At 40.1% G+C, this 19,423-nt stretch overlaps 1 protein-coding gene across 3 annotated transcripts in view; it reads right to left on the reverse strand.

The window, feature by feature from the left end:
* LOC125881218 (urotensin-2 receptor) overlaps positions 1-19,423 on the reverse strand; it is a 149,222-nt gene that overhangs the window by 115,010 nt on the left and 14,789 nt on the right. The window contains exon 4 of one of the 3 annotated variants that reach the window (XM_049564281.1): positions 5,339-5,681. The exons of the other annotated variants lie outside the window; for them this stretch is intronic. The gene's annotated coding sequence lies outside the window, so the exon portion shown is untranslated. Of the gene's footprint in view, positions 1-5,338; positions 5,682-19,423 lie in introns of those variants that run through there. 3 annotated transcript variants of the gene reach the window in all.

The following is a 19,423-nucleotide window of genomic DNA, read 5'->3' on the forward strand; positions in this document are numbered from 1 at the left end:
GTGGTGGTCATTTTCGATTAAAGGCCGACGTCTCAGCGACGTCTTGGCAATGAGCGAATGCTCTCCCTCTTAACGATCTAAACTTGATACATCAGGCCGACGTCAGCCAGATGTATGCGTACTATCTGGGTGGATTTCTTTTTTTTTTTTGGGAGGATATTTTTCTTTTTTTGCAATGCATTGCTTTTTTCCAATTCCTATTTTGCATTTTGAAGGGTGGACATTGAACATTTCTTTCCTCACTTAGAATATTTTAAAACTATAGTTGGTAATCCTGTTCAGAAACACTTCTTGTTATACTGGGTGAAATGGTCCTTCCATCCTGAGAGTAGTCAATATATAATGTGTTCAGAAAAAGGAATGAAAAAAATCCGACCTCTGTGGCAGCTGCAGGCCTGTAAAAACCCTGACCAATCCCTGCCATTCGGTGCGAATGGAAAGAACCAATCAGATGCCTTCATGTCTCGTCCTGCCCGAGCCCCCCTCTGTCCGTCCCTCCCTCCTCCCTGCGTGCACTCATCACGTGTCACCGTTGCCAGAAATATTCAGCACACTCCTCAGCAGAAATACCGAGTTAGCAGGAGTTTGCTGAACAATGCAGAGAAAATGCAGCCAAGTATCATTTCCAGCGTTACTTGTAACGGCTCGCCCCGCTAAACAGGCTGAGAAAAGAAAGTCGGAGGCATAAAAGGCTGCAACGAAAAAGGCTTTGGATAAAGCGAGAGGACAAACCAGACATCAACATTGGTGCAGCTTTTGAACGGTGGAGACAACTGAGGGAACTGAAGGGCCTGAAAAGTCATGCAGAGGTTGCTGTCTTTCTGTTGGACAGGTAATTATTTGTTTGCTGTTTGCTGGTTTTTTTATTTTACTCGGCTCTCCTCTGCCCTGCTGAGGCTGACTCCTACTGCAGGATGCACGTTAAAGCTTGTGGGGCCGTGGCTTTGGACGGAGCACTGACGGGAGGGGGGGGAGGGGGTGGAGCTTAGAGGAGGTGCCGCTTTCAAATCTTGCTAGCTCTCCAACATTACCAACTATAGCTTTAAGTTGGACAAAGAGAATAACTTTTAAAGTGGACATTCTTCCAATTACTTTTTTTCCCTCTTTTTTTAAAAAAAATGTATTTTCATTTGGGGAGGGGAAAAATATATAAATAAATCTTGTTTGAGCCTTACTTAAGTTTCCTTTTTCTGGTGTCAGTAGACGCAGTAAAGGCAGCCCCCTTATTTTGTTTACCCTGCTTTAACCAAGTTAATGCAATTACTGTAACTTTTGAATTTAACTTGTAACTAGGCTTTAAAGGTGAGCTGTTATGAGACAGCAATTGATATTTGTATTAGTGATGTACCTTATCCAGCTTGCTCAAGGGATGTTTGAATCCCAGATTTTAGGGTACTGCACAGACATCTCTTCTTTCTGTAGAGGAATGTGAAAACACCTCTCTAGTGACAAACTTTATACAGATAGAAGTCAGTATAGTCAAGGTCAGACGTAAAGGTAAGACAAACACATTATTGAGTTGAAGCAATCTTTAATGTCAACCATTAGCTTCACTGTTTCAGCCAATTAAAAAAGGGCAACAAGAGTGTGTCATTGATAAATACCTTCGGTATTTGGTTAGGCAGATCTGCTGTGTTATGCCCAATAACTCGACTTCTTCATCCTCCATGTCCTTCCTAAATTTGTATTTCACAAGGCCCACTTTATTCTTTTTTTCAGTTTTTCTATCCGTTTGAACCTCTAAATTTAAAAACATAATCTCAAATATTGTATAATAAAAGACAGATTGTATTTGCTTTTGCTTGCCAGCACAAAGTAAATGAAATTCAAGATGTGAGTAAGTTAAGGGGACATGCTGTCATGCTTTTCCTTACTTTCATATATAAATCATATTATCATATGTTTAATGTTACAATGTTGGATGTTCATATTAGGCATGTTCAGAGTTTCAGATAATGAGGTAAACATATGGAAAAGTAATCCATGTTAATAAAAACCTTCACACCATTCTACTTGATTTGTTTTGAAAGGTTTTTCTTCTTGGCCACAAGCTGACGCCAGGTCATAACAGATTTCTTTATATGGTCATCTGCTCCAGGTACACTACTGAAGGTGTTTACATTATGAAGCCTATCCTGCTACATGTAGCTATGTGCTAACATCAGGGAAACATGTAATAATGATTGCTGATATTGTTAATTTCTCCCTGATTTCAACCCTATTCCTGTTGGGACATGGAGTTGTGTTGAGAAGCTTTCATTGGTTGGTAATTTAACAGGAGAATGTGCCGCTATACTCAGTCATTCCCCATCTGCAGGTACATTGCTCTGTGTAGCTACATGCTAATGTCAGGGAACCATGTAGCTTGATCTTGGTTACTGTTGTTGTTTTCTGTTACAATTGACCCTTTGCTAAGACGCAGACTGGCCAATCATAACGTAGCATCGGGCTGGCTCAGACCAGGGTCAGACAACAACACAGCTGCTCCACTGACTCTAATGCAATCATTTCAGATTCCTTCATTTTCAGGCTGGTTTTGTGGATTTGGAGCTAAATGTTGTGCCTGGGGCACGTCGTGTATTAATGATACTCGTTACCTGGAGAGGTTGGAAAAAGATATACGTTTCTTCCCTGTTCCAAAACCAAAATCAAACCCTGAAAAGTGTAGGGTTAGCTAGCTAGCTACTGAAGATATAGCCTACTGAATGTATACACATGCTGCTTTTGCTTTTTAATGATTATAACAGTGAAAAAAAGACTGACCTTGCTTCACAGGAACCAGTGAAGGGAAGCAGGGGAACTTTGCTGATATTCAACCAGCTGTGTGTCCGCAGCCCCCCGACAGTCCAGCTGCCAGTCTGGGTGCTGGGAGCAGCAAGGGGCTGAAGCTAAACACTGTTCATCTGCACACACTGCGATGCCACACAGCTGGTTTAATATCAGCAAAGTTTCCCTTTATATTCATTGTCTTCTGTGGCGATCAGCAGTGATGTGGTAGTTCACTTTTACTCTGTGATTTGTAGGCTTTAGCCTCAATCTTTATTTTGTTACCTTGATTCCGTTGCCGTGTCAGTCTGACATCCTGGATATATTCAAATGCATATTGTAGACCCTTCTGTCTGCTTCTGAACCTGTCTGGTTACGTTTAGAATCTTTTGTTGGTGTTTTTTCAAGGTAGACAGTGTAGTAAGTGTACTATTCTCTGTTAGAGTCATATCCCAGCTGCAATGACAGTACAGGGTCATTGAGATGAATACTGGTGTTCTAGCACAGACAGCATGAGGAAAATAACATTTTTTTGAGCATTAAAACATGATTATCTGTCCAAGTAGCAATCCAAAATACAAGTATAAATCTGAAAATGAGCATAATAGGTCCTCTTTAACTGCTGTCTAGCTTAGTGTGTTCATGGGTGCAATCTTTGTTTCAGCTCCAATTATGCACATTCAGGTTTATATGTGAGCAGGAATTATCTCACGAGTAATCAGGCATTGGAACAGCTTTGCTGGGATTAAGATATTATATGTTGTGGTGAGCCACATGCCACCATTAAAAACCAGGAGCCCATTGTGCAACGCATTGGAATTTCAATTACTTTTAACATTGACTTTATTTTCCATCTCTAACCACACTGTATTGTTTTCTGTCCATGCAGGGCTGTTTCTTATAGTTTCAACAAGGCCCTTAGTTCTAATGTAGGTGCATCTTTCTGCTACAGCATACTAGTTAATTTTAGACATTGCTGGAATGCTTCCAACTGTGTGGCAACAATTCTGGAAAGGCCCCTGTCTGTTTCCACACAGCAGTGCTGCCATGTTCAAAGCCAGGTCCATAAAGCAATGGGCTGCCACTCCTGGGCTGGATTCAAACTGCCTTTCTAGGCATAAGGGATTTACAGAGAACAATGCATGCATGTAATCCAGCATTACTGTTTGCCATTTTATCTCATTAATGTCAGCCTCCCTGCTTATTGCTTTAAATCAAAGTTTTATCCAAAAACATTTACAGACATTATGATTAAAGGGATTCTCAACCTTCTTTGTATCATAAAATTGGGGTAATATGTGTAAATGAACTGCGGTTAAATTCTCTCCAAATTAGCAGGGCCCAAATCTCCCTGCTCATCATCTCTGAGCTCAAATTTGTAGCTGGCTGTAGGGCTGTTGCTCTACAGATTGTATTTTCACATTTTCATATGTCTGCCACCACGGACAGAAAGAGTATGGAAACTGTTTAAGAAAAACACCAGCCTCTCTTTCTTTCAAACTCAGACCAATCTCTGATCAAACAGCCCATTCTCATTCCGAAGTTGTCAAATACCGCCGTTCTGTCAGTGATTTCAGCGTCAGACTCCTGATGCCAAAAGCCACCTTGTGCTGTGGTATAATATGTGGGCGGGCGGTGTCGGTATGTAATGCAGCTGGACGTAACCTTTCTTGGAGGTATGATAGACAGCTGAATGGCATCAGGTTGAGATGCTTCCAATGATGACATGATGTAAGGAGCTGGAAAGTCCCTTTAGGGTGGGTGGGAGGAGTGCTGGGTGGGTCCAACAAACCCAGTACTTTCACCTACGAGATTCCTGTATGAATGAGGAGCCACATCATGATGTTTTTTCTAAGCCTAACTATGTGCTAATGTTAATGTCCCAGCGTTGGTAATTGCATCCCGAAACATCTACGGCAGATGCTAAAGGATACCTAGTGCATAATATGTCAGGCTGAAAAGACTGAAATCAAGGGAACAAGGAATTGCTGATCAAATATGAACCAATATCCTTTTACTGTGTTGCCTGTTTCTTGCCTAAAATGTTGACAGAAACATGTTTTAGTTTACCCTTTCATTCAAGATCATTTGTTACCAGTCCACTGCCATATTGTTGTGTCAAAACAGGCAGGTCACAGTACCTCACCCACCAGTGGGAGCATTTATAGGCCAGGTGCAGCACAGTGCAGTCTGGGAGACCTCTTGAGCAAAGTAAATGCCACAGCCCTTTATCTGAGTTTTCTCTGGTCATATAGCACCAGTTTCAGAAATATTTGTGTCTCCCTACTGCATGGACAGTAGAATTCAATAATTGTTATCTACTGTTGTTCAATTATAGTTATTCAGTATTTTAAAAAAGGGTTTATTTAATATAATTGCTTAGGGTATTTTACAGCATAGAGGCCTCTGGTATAAAGAAACCACAGTGTGAACTTGGAAAGTTATAAGGACTCACTTATTTTTGTTGAAATGAGAAAACTTTATTGCGCAAATAGTTTACATTTTTATACTGATTATTTGGCTTTTGTAAAACAGTGTACAGTTTTTGTATGTCCACAAACTTTTGGCCAGGTAGTGTCAGTGGTTGAGAGAGAGGGAGAAAGCTGTAAAGTTAGATTACATTCACAGGCTGTTCTGTGAGCACACATCCAGACATTCTATTGATTGTAACCGCTTTTTATGACTGCTAGATGACTGTGATTTATTGCACCAGATTAGCCCATGCAGAGTGTAGCTCCCTCGGCAAACAGCCACACACAGACAGATATAAAAACATCTTGGTTTATTGTAATAGAAGATCTCTTGTTCCCATGGATACCAGTTCAGCCCTCCACTTGTGATTAGGACAGGAACTCAGACATGAGCGGAGCTTCTTGGAATCCCTATTCAACCTGTCCTTCAGTGAGATTGATTTTCTTTGGACAGGGAGATGGACACATGTAAGATAGGCAGCTGAACCACGAGAGAGATACAGACATACACTAATAATAAAAACAGATAAAGAACCAAAAAAAAAGAGATCTAAAAGATCTGGAGAAGGAAACAGGGCACTGCGTTTGAGGACAGTTTAAATAATGCATCCTCCTCATTTAGAGTCTTCCTGGTGTCTTGATCAAATGTGTTCCTGCAGCCAGGAAGGAAACGTCTGTTGAGGGATGAAGGTATCAGGTCCTAGCCCTGCCTGCCCCAGGGAGGCCATTACAGCAGAATGCACTGGATTTAGAAGAATCCTTTTTCCATGATAAATAATGCATTCATTTAGACATGATCTCAGAGAAACTTCAAAATATTGGTCCTTGGCCAACTGTGTGGTGTCTCATGGACAAGCAGCAGAGTCTCCCTGGGAATGGTCCCTACTGGACAATTGTGTAGTACAATACATTTTCAAGGACAACGCAGGTCTTTCTGCATGGCAGGCATTTATCAGCACTCCACTTACCAACAAACCCCACAACTGAAGCTGCAGCAGTGGCTGTGACGTGCACGTCATGGAGGCATTTAAGGTACTTTAAAACCCTTAGGTCCCAAATTGCCACAATTTGTTGAAAACGCACACTTCTTCTTGGGGTTGTAACTCCGTCAAATCTGAACATACAGATATGATTAACTTATTTTTATATTCGGTATGACTTTCACTTTCTAAGGATATTATATCTCTGATGTTCAACTTGCATTAACAGCCATACATCAGCTTAGAAATCACTGAAAAGAAGACACCCTTTGCAACTCTAGAGCTTACCTGAGAATTCTTATGTTTTTAAGTTTTCTCTAGTATCAGTATTTACTGATAGTTGTCCTTCCAACCATGAGTACATTTAGATTATTCAGCATGCCTTTAATGGTGCCAAATTGCCAAAAATTAAATCAGTATAAGTTAAAACAGTTAAAACCCACAGCAGAATCCCTAACTACATTGCAACATATGCTTCCTGTTTCAGCCCCAAATTATGGGAACTGCAGACCATAATTATCCCTTAAAGAGAGGGAGGTGGTGTACTGTTTATGTAGCATGGTGAAAATCAGATGTTGGCTTGGTAGACAAACTTATGTCAGAATATTTAGTTTTCTTAACTAGGAATGCAGTACATTTTTGGGATAGATTGGGCTTCTGAGAAATACCATAATTTAGCACATGAGTTTTACTCTATATGGTCAAGGAAGTAGAACACATATATGGCAACAAATGTTTCTCACTATTTGGAATTGTTTGTTGTTTGGATTGCTTGTCCATAAGGTTTTCAACACACAGTAAATGTCTGTACATAAACTAAGGAAAATGTTAGTGTTCCAGGGATATAAGAATGTTGACAGGACATTGTGTACCTAAGTAATGTAATAAAACTGTAGCCGACTTAATACACACAAAAATCATTGACTTTGTCCTGTTGTCTGTCTATCTCTACACGTACTATGTAATGTTGCCATGAAGTTAGTGAATTAGCAATCATCCACACACGAGTCCTGTTTTCATACCACTGGATACTGTTTGCATTTTCAATAATCTGTACCATCAAAGTCATTCTGTGTTGTCTAATAACAGTCCCTGTTTGCACTGTAACCATGGGTAGCTGTACAGATTACAATCAACTCAACAAAGACACAGTGCTCTTTTTAAACTATCTATAGCTCATGGTCTAAAGTGCATGACGCAAGTGTATTTAGGGTGTGTCCAATTCCACTTTTGCTGGTTAAACAGTGCAAAATCTGTGCACAAAATAAGGGGCAAAGAGGTTGTATTTTGTCCCTTAATCAATCATAGGTGTGTTTTTTGGGCGAAACATGAATTCAGCCAATCTGAGTGACACCTCTAATTCTCTTTAAAAAGCCAAGTGAGCCTGCACCTGCACACTGCTATTTACACTGCTGATTTTGCATACTGGAACAGTGAGCAGTTTTCTGCTGAGAGTTATGCAGTAAGAGCAGTAATGTCACTGCAGCAAATATTGTGGGACACTTAAGCAGCAAAACTGAAAACTGCATTTAGAAACTCTGCAGAGGAAACAGATCTAAACTTTTAGGTTCAGAAATAGTTTTGCTGCTCCTTGTATGTAAATGCACACAGCATCTCTCTTAATTGAGAACAGCTCTGCTCTGCTCTCTGCTATGTTTATATTTTAGAGAATGTTATTATTATTTTCCTCATTAATAATTAATTATTTAACCAACTTGTGGACTCCCTTTTTGAAGCCTCACGGTCAGCACTTCGGCCATCACCATCTTGTTATTTGGAGCCAGCAGTGACCATAGTTGGACAAGAGGCTGGAGCTGTGGAGGAGCAAGGGTGGATCTGGCTGAGAAATTGAGGACACTATGTGCAGACAGCCTGTCACTCAAAGCAGTCCACCACACTTAATTATGCACAACTTTAAGCCTTCATAAAATGTAAACAGGTGAGTTATAAAAGAAATTTGTCTCTGTAGCTAAGCTGTAAACATGTTTATTTCTGTTGTAACACTGGGCATTTTAAAGGCCCCGACACACCAAGCTGATGATTGGCTGTTCATCAGTGCTGGGCTGACAGTGAGTCTCTGTTGCTCTAGTCAGCCAGGTGTGTCCCACACCATTGACCCTCATGTGCTTTTTGTGCTTTTTTTTGTGTGCTCTTACTAGATTTAGCCACATTTTAGTAACTTTAATCCTTATCCTAGATTTAGTCAACAGAAACTCAAAATGTATTAGTCAACAAAAAGTACATTCATTCATTCATTCATTTATCTTCTAACTGCTTCATCCTCTTCAGGGTCACGGGGGGGCTGTAGCCTATCCCAGCTGACATTGGGCGAGAGGCAGGGTACACCCTGGACAGGTTGCCAGACTATTGCAGGGCTGACACATAGAGACAAACAACCATTCACGCTCACATTCACACCTATGGAAAATTTAGAGTTACCAGTTAACCTAGTCCCCAATCTGCATGTCTTTGGACTGCGGGAGGAAGCTGGAGTGCCCGGAGAGAACCACGCTGACACGGGGAAAACATGCAAACTCCGCACAGAGGGGCTCCATGCCGCCCCACAAAAAGTACAGTTATCAGAAAATAGAAGGTGACAAGCTGTATAAAAGTTTCATTTACACATTTACTTATACAACTATAAATTATTTCTACACACTTCTATGTAGGCACATCTTACTATCTGAATAATGCGCCCTTTACATAGCTGGAAAATACTGTGCCTAATAGCAATATACCAACAATTCACCTGATCACACCTAATTCTAAGACCAAATGCCCAATGGCGTACAGATGGGCGCAAGAACATTTGCTACTTACACTGTGTGGGTGCTGGCTGTGAAAGTGACAACCCCATCTGTCTGAAACTAGCAATGACAGTTGCGCTCTTCGCCGCTTTGTGCCAGGGTTAAGATAGGGACCTTAGAACAAACCCTTTGTTTGACCAGCATGCTGGGGCCAGAGACTGGATGTTACAAATGTTTACTATCAGGAGACTGTGCTACTGCCCGATCAATTGTTTTCAGTTGTTTTAAAAGGTTTATCACTCATTTTACAAGGTCAGCATCCATCCCAGGATGGCGGCCTGAAGATGAAAAACTGATGGCTCTGCAGTTCCATTTACTGCAGTTATGAGGTGCAACCGTAGTTCACATTGATTGACAATGCTGCAGTGACAATCTCACAAATTCTGTTTATGGGTGAGAGAAAGCGAAGGAGAGCAGAAAGACCCCATTAAATTCTAAATTTCTGTCACGGTTCTCTGCTTTGGAACATTCTGCAACACCTTCCACTGAGCTGTATCATCCTCTTCTTCTGCAAACATACACAAACATTTTCATTATTAGAGCAGGACAGGAGCACAAAGGGAAATGGTAGGAGGAGAAGATGCCAACAAAAGCCAGCTGTAGGATTGAGAGGTGTTCAGTACAGTAGAAAGGGATTAACACGGATGAGTGCAAGGCCGATTTTTAATGTCTTGGTGTTGCTGGTGCAAGTGTGCCCCCCCCCCCTGCCAAATTGTGTGCAGATGCCAGACAATTTTCTCCAGGGTCAGGGGATAAGTATTTACAAGCATGTGTGAAGCCGAGGACCTGAGGACTATAAACACACACAGCTGTCCTGGGTCACTCACATCACTCAACACACACGCACACATCAATACTTTTACACAATCCTAATCCCTATTCTCCTTTGCTTCATCACTCAGAAGTCCAAATCTATGTTTAGCATGGCAGTTTTTCTGTTCTTCACTGACACACAAACCCCATCTGTCTTCTTGACTTCCACTGATTTTTTTTTTTACATTGTTCTTTTTCATGAGAGCAGACCAATTAAAAAAAAATGGGAGCTCACCTGCCCCCATCTTTCTGTTAAAATGTATACCATACTCAGACCCTCTCTATCCTCACTCTCGGTTTTCCTTCACTTTGCTTCAGTGCAAACCCATAAGCTTGAAATACTCGCTGAAGCAGCCTGTAACACCTGAATTGCTTGAGGGCATAGACATTCTGCATGCGCTGTGAGAACTAGGGCTTAAAGTTATAAGGAACTGGTCTGCTATCACGTTAGCCACCATGTCCTCAAGCCCTTTTTTTCTTCTTGGAAAAGAGAAGGCAGCTGGAGGTCTGATATCGTTTCCCCTCTGTATTGGTGTACCATACTGTATCCATGCTATCACACTGCTGTGAGTTTTTCCATTAACGTTCAGTATGATCTAGGTACAGCAAAGTGGGATTATTCAGCAGCCTCAAATTTCTGATTGAGACCAGTTTGCCAAGGCTGGATTACGAACTGGGCAAAGTGGCAACTGGCCCTGAGACCTCAGGAATTCCAAAATGTATAGGTTTACTCTGTGTTAATTGTTGCATGTAATTTGATTAAGTGTTAATTTGTCAAAGACTTTGCACCAGTAGAATACAATATTAACTATGGCAGGTCCTGCATTACTTCATGATGTGGCTTGTTTTGTTTTAACCCTATGGGCCCTAGGCGTTTTTGGAGTATTTTTACTGCCTTTACTTTTAAGCTCATATCACAGTCATTATAAAGGCTACATACACATGCTATATCTTTTTTTTTTTTTTCAGGACAATCTGGGATAACCAGATTGCCATGTTTACATACATGGAAATACATGTTTGCCAGTATTTTTTCATTATTGCAAGAAATTCCATTGACTCATTCACAAGTCAAAAATGTGTTTTATCTGAAAGAAACATGCAATATTACATCTAAGATCATAGAAAAATAGTCAACCAAGTGCAATGATGTCCTCCAAGATAATATTTGTCACTTTGTTTGCAGTAAACAAAAATTTGGGCATGGGGGGGGCACCTGTCCCCCTCAATGTATATGGTGACTACGGCCCTGTCAGCATGCATAATTAGGCTACAGTTGTCTGGGTGCACAAAGATGAAGTGGCTGGTCTTGGCATAAAAAGTTTGATGAAGTGTCAACTGGACAATATGGAGATATTTGCATCTTGAAAGCCGGACTACAAATGTGGATAGACAGGGAGAAACACACGCAAGCCTAAGACGTGGTAAGATACGATATTCCTCAATATATGAAGTGACTGATAACAAGATCTGTATAATGGATTGTAAAGAAATTCGTCAGGTTTTTATTTTGTAGACAGTTAATCTGGATTTAAAGTATGATGAGATGACAGCACAATGATGTGTGTGGTATCATTGGAAAACTCTGCTCCTGCGCTTTCATGTGATATGCGTGGCATTTCTGTGCGACCCTGCATTCGTGAGTAATCTATCCAAGAGTAATGTGTGTGCAAAGCTGTATGAAAGCTCTGTTTTACATAATTTTAGTGTAACTTTATCATTTTTTTTCACTGTGAAAACACTGGACTACTGTCTTGTCGGAAAGCTACGATTCCGCTGTTTCACGTGATTCACGCGTGGCTTCTTGCCATGACGCACGGTCGCAGAGAAAATCCACAGAGAAGAACAGGTGTGAATTTGGACGCACTATGCGTCGTTCGGGCCCATAGGGTTAAAGGAACATTTCAATATTTTTATGCTTCCATGCTGGTGACAGCTGTGGCCGGAGCCATTATGTTTTACGGGTTGTCCATCCATCCATCCGTCCATCCCATTCTTGTGAATGAATTTTCTCAAATACGCCTTGAGGGAATGTCTTTAAATTTGGCACATAAGTCCACTTAGAGTCAACAATGAAATGTTTAGATTTTGGTGGTCAGAGGTCAAAGGTCACTGTGACCATGTCTGTCTCAATCTTGAGGGCATGATATCTCAAGAACATCTTGAGGGAAGGTTTTCAAATGTGGCACAAACATCCACTCAGACTCAAGAATGAACTGTTTAGAATTTGGTGGTTGCAGGTCAAAGGCAAAGGTCACTGTGACCTTGCAAAACATATTTTTGGCTGTAACTTGAGAATTCATACACTAATTATGACAAAACATCACACAGATTTCTAATAGAATATAATTACAAAATGATGATATTTAATATCTTAAAGGTCAAAGGTCAACTTCACTTTGACATCAGAATTTTATGGAAAAAAAACAAACAAAAAACCCTTTCCTGGCCGTTACTAAATGTATTATCTCAGGAACAAAAGGGGAGACATTTGATCAGATACTGAATTGGTGATGATTGTATAGATCTTGCCTTGTGTGCAGAGAGAACCGCAAGGCAATAATTCTAGTTTCGCCCTGGATCTTATTTAGCTATTGCACCCACTATCTCTGTTGTAGTTCTTTGGGAAGCACAGGCTTTGCACAACAATGAATAATAGAGCAAGCGGCAAAAGCATCCTAAAGCTTTCCAAATAAGCTAGGGTTTCACATTAAGGAGTTGAATCAAATGGAAGAAATATTAATTTAGACTGAAGTAAGTACAGCTATACTTTGTATCTGATGCTTATTAGGAAACACCAGCATTATACACTATAACATTATGCATTATAATTTAAAAATGTTAGCATGCTTAAGTAAGCATTTAGGTCAAAAAACAGGCAGCCTTACAGAGATCAGAGATGCTAACATGACTCTAGGCTCTTAGCCTTGTTGCAATACAGTATTTATGAGCTACTTCTGTTGTAATAGAATTGTGCAACATAAAACTGGAGGTAATTTATGTTATTTATACTGCAAATGGATAGACAGTTTTGTTTGGTTAGCTATCATAGAGTTCTCACTGGTTCCCCTTGTCAAAAAGACAATTGGATTTTTCCATTAGATTTTAGGTTAGTACCAGAAATAAGCCAAGTGGCAAACAAACGTTTATGATACTTACACATTTGTTCAGCAAGATAATCTTCACAAATGAACACCATTTTCACAATTATGGAAGCCCAAACACAGTAGCCATGAGTAAAAAGCTAATGTAAGGCTATAAACAAACTCCACTGCAGTGGCAGGACATAACGACAATCACAATACTGTAAAGCCGCGTTTGGAGTGGCTCTGCCTAATGATGTTCTGCGGTGTCATTCAGCCACTTGTTAGCAACTGCCTTTTAAAAATACATACAAGCTTTAAAGTTCACAAGCGTGGTATTTATTGACAAATTTTATGACAAAATCTGAAAGTCTATTAAAACCGTATTTCAGGCATCTTACCAAAAACCCATTCAAAAAACCCACCAGAACCAGGAGTGGCAAAATGCTAACTCATTTCCAGGTGTTAGGACTCATTACTGGCAAACTCTTTTGCTCCATTAGATTACAATGCAGTAAGCCAATGGCTATTTCAGGAGACTAATTTATTTTTTTCTACCAGTTGGACTCAGAAAAATGTGTTTCAAATCATTTATGTGAAACTGAAGTTTATTTAAAGCTTAAAGAGGCTCATGCTACTTGCTCTGTCAGAATTGCTTCTTCTGAATCTGTACAATGGGGACCAGTAGTCAGAATGGCTACCTGTAGAATGATGATTTAGAATAAGATCCAGATTGGAAATTAACAGAATTTCCCTTTAGGCTATAACTTTAGACTATATTTTAGTCTACATTATGCAGACATTGTGCATCTTCTGAATACACTGTGTTTCATTAGACTGAATAACATAAAAACCTGCAACCAAATAGTCTAGTAGGCCACTCCAGAATATACAAGCACTAATTGGTTTTTGGTTTGGGCATGAAAACTCTCATGTACTATATACTGTGCACCGAAACATGATGGGAAACTTGGAGGTGCTTACACAATGCTCAGCGGGTGGAAGGTAGGGGATCAATGAAGCTCAGCAACAAATCCTACCCCTAGTCCCCCTTAAAGTTTAATCTGGCCACGCAGCATACTCAAAGGTTACTGGGAAAACTAATTCTGGTCTACATTTTGCAATTGGAAACTTAATGTATATAATTCATCTCCTGCATGGGAAGGCCTGCACTGCACATGAGAGGTAATTACTATCTTTAAAGTTCCATAACTCTGACATCATGCCTATCATTTAAATCTGAAAAGCACAGCTCTTTTCAACAAGCACTGAAATATTTGCAAGCTGCACTCAAAGCACAAAAAGCAAAGTGTGAAAATAAAAAGCCATCACTTGCTGTCACCCGCTGGAGTTTCTTATCAACACCTCCTGTCTGCTTACTCTGCTAAAGTCTGCACAAACTGTCACTCATTCCCAGATCCTATGAGCTGTCTGACTAGAATCTGGGGAAGAAGAAAAACATGAGGAATGAGCTCCTTGGAGTCAAATGCTGAAATTTATGTGCTCTAATCTAATGAGGATAAAGAAGTATAACCCAGGGAAGAAAGTGCACACACATTTGTGTGCATCAAATCATCAAAGAAGCCCGTGTTTCATCAGCTTAAGATCTTTCCAAATGAGGTGTGGAGGATAACATGAAACCTGCTAAGATAAGGGGGCACTTGATCAATCCCAATGACGATATAATCTTGTACAACATCAGTAGAGGGTGAGTCAAGGTGCTTATTGATCACGCTGGGGATTTTCCCAGACAATACAGCTTATAGTTACAGGCAAAGCTTCCTATAGCCTATTATGAGAGGAGAACAGCCATTCCAGTTTCCAGTTCCCAAAATGAGCCAAGTCAATGTAATCAGCTTTCAGATATATGGCTGGGAGATCAATAGTCTCTCACCGTCATGAGTGAGAGTGAATGAGTGTGTGTTTCTGGATGACCTTTACAGATGCGACCTCTGCTCGATTCTGCCAAGAGGCCCTCACAAATGCTATTTCATTTGGCAGCTGAGATGGAAGCTCTATGGGTAAAAGGCTAAAAGATGATAACCAAGTTAATGAGTCCTCTATCCATGTTTCTATGACTTTCTCTGGCACAGTCTGTGATTGAAGAGGATGGCTTTAAAGTGTGCAGCTCTGGACACAGGATTAAATAAATTGTAATTAAACATGGAGGATGTCTGGTCTGTGAGGGAATGATTATTGCATAGCCAGCTCTAATAGCGGTCAAGGCTTCTTTCGTTTGATCTTTTTGGAGTTTATGGGCAAGATTGTGCACTGCTGTGTGCAGATGCAATGAAAATATACAAAGCTGTGTGATTTGATGGCCTTGATTTCATGCCAAGAGTTAGACATAAAATTTCATGGCAATCCATCTCATAGTTATTGGGATTTTTCAGTCCGAATAAAAGTGCCCATTGGCCACATTGCCATTCATAGCCATGCTGCAAGCACAACTTTAAACGCTTCAAAATAACAGTTAAAGGTCCAGTGTGTAGGATTTAGGGGGATATAATGGCAGAAATGGAATATAATGTTATAAGTATGTTTTCTTTAGTGTAATCACCTTATAATAAGAATCGTTGTGTTATTGTTACGTTAGACTGATTAGTAATGGGAAACTGCTTTATTTAGGAGTTTTACTGCTTTAAATCTCTGGGTCCATTTGTTTTGGACAGGAGGACACCTCAAATAATTTGGCTCCCAGTAAAAACCTCCTGAATAATGAACACTAAAGGAATTCTAACCAGGAGAAGTGGCACTCATCTTTTTCTCTTTTTTAATGATCAAGTTTTTTTTTCTTCCTGGGAGCACAATACATATTTTATTGCCATAAAAACACTGAAAGACAAAGCTTTAAAGTTACTGAATAATATGTACAGGTACATACAAGTGATTATAGTGTAGCAGTTTGTTTGGCTTCTTTTGGATTATTCACCTTTTCTATTCAGTCACAGAGCTGAGCTGACAGAGAGAAATATTACTCAAAAATCTTTTATTGAAAGTCTCACTTCCTTTCCTGACTTATTTCCTCTCCTTGTCTGAGAGGAAACGGGCAGGTGTTTCGACATGTCACTACAACAATGAAAATGTGAGATAAATTACTGTGTTTTGTGGGGTCCATGTCATTGGTTCGACATCCCATTAGTCCGACTGTCCGCGGTGCTGAACGGCTCGCGGCGGGCGTATGGTGCGCCACGACCGGCTTGAGGCAGAGCAGGCTCACGGCTTATGTGTTTGTCACTTTCTTTTTCATTTTAACCCACACCATGATCTTTTCCTGACCCTAACCAAGTGGTTTTTGTGCCTAAACCTAACCAGACCTTAACCACAGGGCATGATGATGATTTCGGAATGGACTTCGGAACAATGAGTTTAATATGGTCGGAACAATGGGATGTCGGACCAATGGGCTTTCGAACCAATGAGCAGTTCCCGTTTTGTGAACATGCTACACATGGGGTTATTTATAGTCATATAGTTATAGATTATGTGAATGAAGATGTCTGTGTGTTACCATTAAGGTAAGGCTAAGGATGTTCTTAGAGCTCTTTTAAGCCAGTGTGCTCAAAACATGTGTATCTGCTTTTAAATGGTGTAGCTATTATCTCAGTAACACAAACAGAAAGTACATGGTGTAGTTTCAGACACAAGGAGTGAAATGTTATAATGCACCCAGTAGTCTGGGTTAGTTGTAACACAACCTGAGGCAGATGTAATATCATGAAATAAGGATTATGACAAAATTTAAGACATAAAAAGCTTTTTATTCAACAACTGATTTTTTTTTTGCCAAAATCATTTTGTGTGTGTGTGTTATGTCTGTGTCCTTATTCATGTGTTTGCGCCTGTCTTGCACTCTTGTGTGTGTTTGCTTACACTTCTGTGTGCCTCTGCTTGTTTGTATACTACATGTACCTCAGAAATTGATTTTTCCTTTTAAACTTGGCTGTCTGCCATACGATGCAAATAACACAGTTGGCTCTGTGCAGAGTCTATGCTGTAGCCTAAGCACGTGGCCTACGCCATTGTGAGCATTTATACTTGGGCAGTGGTGTGTCTGTGTCGATCTGCAGTCACACTTCTAAAACGGTAGTCAACAGCAAGGTTTCTGTGAGGGGCTGTAAAGTTTGATTGATTCAAAACACACATTAAACATGACTTGATAGCCACAGCTCTACACACATGTACACGAATTTGCTTAACTATAACTTGCAAGATATACAGACACATTTTCCCAACAAATACAACATGCTAACGTTATTAGCACAAACCTATAGCATTTTACATTACATAAGTTAGCCTTGCAAGTTTTCCTCTACTCACATAACAACATTTAACAAAGGTAACGTCACAAAATTCGTCTCCATCACAACTCACAAGATTTACTGACAAAACAACTGTCTTATACTAGACACGTTTCCCCACTTACACAACATGCTAATATTATTAGCATAAGCCTATGACATTTTACATTGCAAAGATTAGCTCAGCAGCTAGCTGACTTTCCTCTACTCATATGAAACCAGTATAAAATCACACACAGGACTTGAAACACCATTGTGTGGGGGCTTCATTGTCTGCACAATTTATTGTTTCTTATCTCTAAATAAAAGTAAATACAAGAATCCCCAGTCTCCCCTATACTAGCCCAGGTTATAGGGTTTTTATCCGGACACTGTTATGGGACTTTGTAGATAGTTGATACCAGTGCACAAAGTTGCCATAGATTGGAACAGGCAATACAAAACCAACTGAACCAATGTCCTCATCCCCTCTCATCCCTGTTAATTTCCTGGGAACCTCTAACACCACATTTCAGGGCAATCTCAGACCTGTGTGTGTGGGGAATATTCATCTTTAAATGTATGGAATAATTAAGCTTGTTGGAGGGGAGATTATGTATGCCCTTGCTGATGCGGTGAATATTAAACCACAGTCCAATAACACCGAGCTATACAGTACGTGTTTTCCACAGTGACTGCAAAAAATGCCTGCTCCCTACCATTTCCTGTGTCCACTGGCTGCATCCTGGTGTGGCCTGCGTTGCAGTAAAGACTAGATGCTATCAGTGTACATTAGGAGTTAGCACACTTCCACATAGCCTGCCAGGTAGCTGTCACCATGTGGACTCATGAGTTTAGCCTGCAACTTTTTATTGAGGAAACATTTATGGGGCAGAATTTAGCAGAGAGATGAATTAGCCAGCACTGATGTATTGTCAAGGGGCTCTTTTACAAAAATCCACTAAGGGCAATGAAAGACGCAAGTGGAAGGTAATAAAAAGAAAGAAATGTGTAAGTTTTAAATAATTTTAAGACAGCAGACTGAAAGTAAAATACACGATTCCATTTTCATGACCCATTGCGTTTTCCAATAGCTCATTTATTCCAAAACTTCTTTTCCAAAGGTGCTGTGGTAAAAACTGAGCCAGCCTTTGTATGCACCATTTTCCAGTAGTCACCAAAAGTCAGCAGAGCCTAGTGTGAAGTAGCCTTTGAGGAAGGGAGGGGAAGCTGCTGCTGCTGCTGCTGCTGCTATCCAATGATTAAGAAATGAATAATGAATGTCAGTGTGGAAAAAGATAAGATTTTGCCTGGTTTTATACATTTTTATTAGTCAGCTAAACATGTATCTTTCATACAGAGATAATACTTTTTTTTCCTCTTCAGAGAAAGAGCAAATTATATTATAGCTTCATGCTCGCAGAATCTTATCTGTGCTGCTGTCTTTTTGGGTCATTTAAGCGGGGTGGCTGTTATTGCACAGCAGGAAGACATAAAGTCAATCCACTCTCTGCAGTTTGATATTATGGCTTCATGTTTAGCCTCCCGTGTCCCTCACAATAAAAGCAAATGAGAGGATTTTCCAGCTGGTGGGTTATCAAGTTTGTGATACTTGTACAATTCTCTAGGCCAAATAAATGTTTTAAGTGTTTATGTCATTATAATTAAAACCTCATACTTTATATTGTTATTGGTAAATTAGAACAGCAATTTGATGTTTCACTGTTGTTGGTTTAAATCAAAGCATATTAGGCCAGACTGTGACTGAGCTGAGCAGTGACCTTCAGAGTGCTTTATGAGCTGTACATAACAGACTCTGTATGTGCCTCTGCACCTCTGCAGTCATGCTGCATCTTTAGTTTATACGTGACTAATGACATTTTAGAAAACAGTGTTGGAGATGCTGACTAAAAATGTAATCAGTTATATATTGCACATTACTGACTGAGAAACTTAACAGCAGAGGAAAGTCATTACGTTACTCTAATTCTGTTACACAGCACAGTATTGACGGTGCCTTGAAAAACTCATAAGCCTCCATGTGCCTCCATGTCCACAAATCACATCTGCTGAATTTAACGGCATAGAAAACAGAGTAGAAAGAGCAGATAGCCTAACCCATGGATATAAACATGAAGTAGATACAACGTTTGAGGCAGGAGCCTGTTCATTCCTATGAAAGTTGGCTGGTCGTGCATGGTGCCAAAAAAATGTGACTTCCCA

Source organism: Epinephelus fuscoguttatus, linkage group LG20 (assembly GCF_011397635.1).
Source record: "Epinephelus fuscoguttatus linkage group LG20, E.fuscoguttatus.final_Chr_v1".
Classification (NCBI taxonomy): Eukaryota; Metazoa; Chordata; class Actinopteri; order Perciformes; family Serranidae; genus Epinephelus; species Epinephelus fuscoguttatus.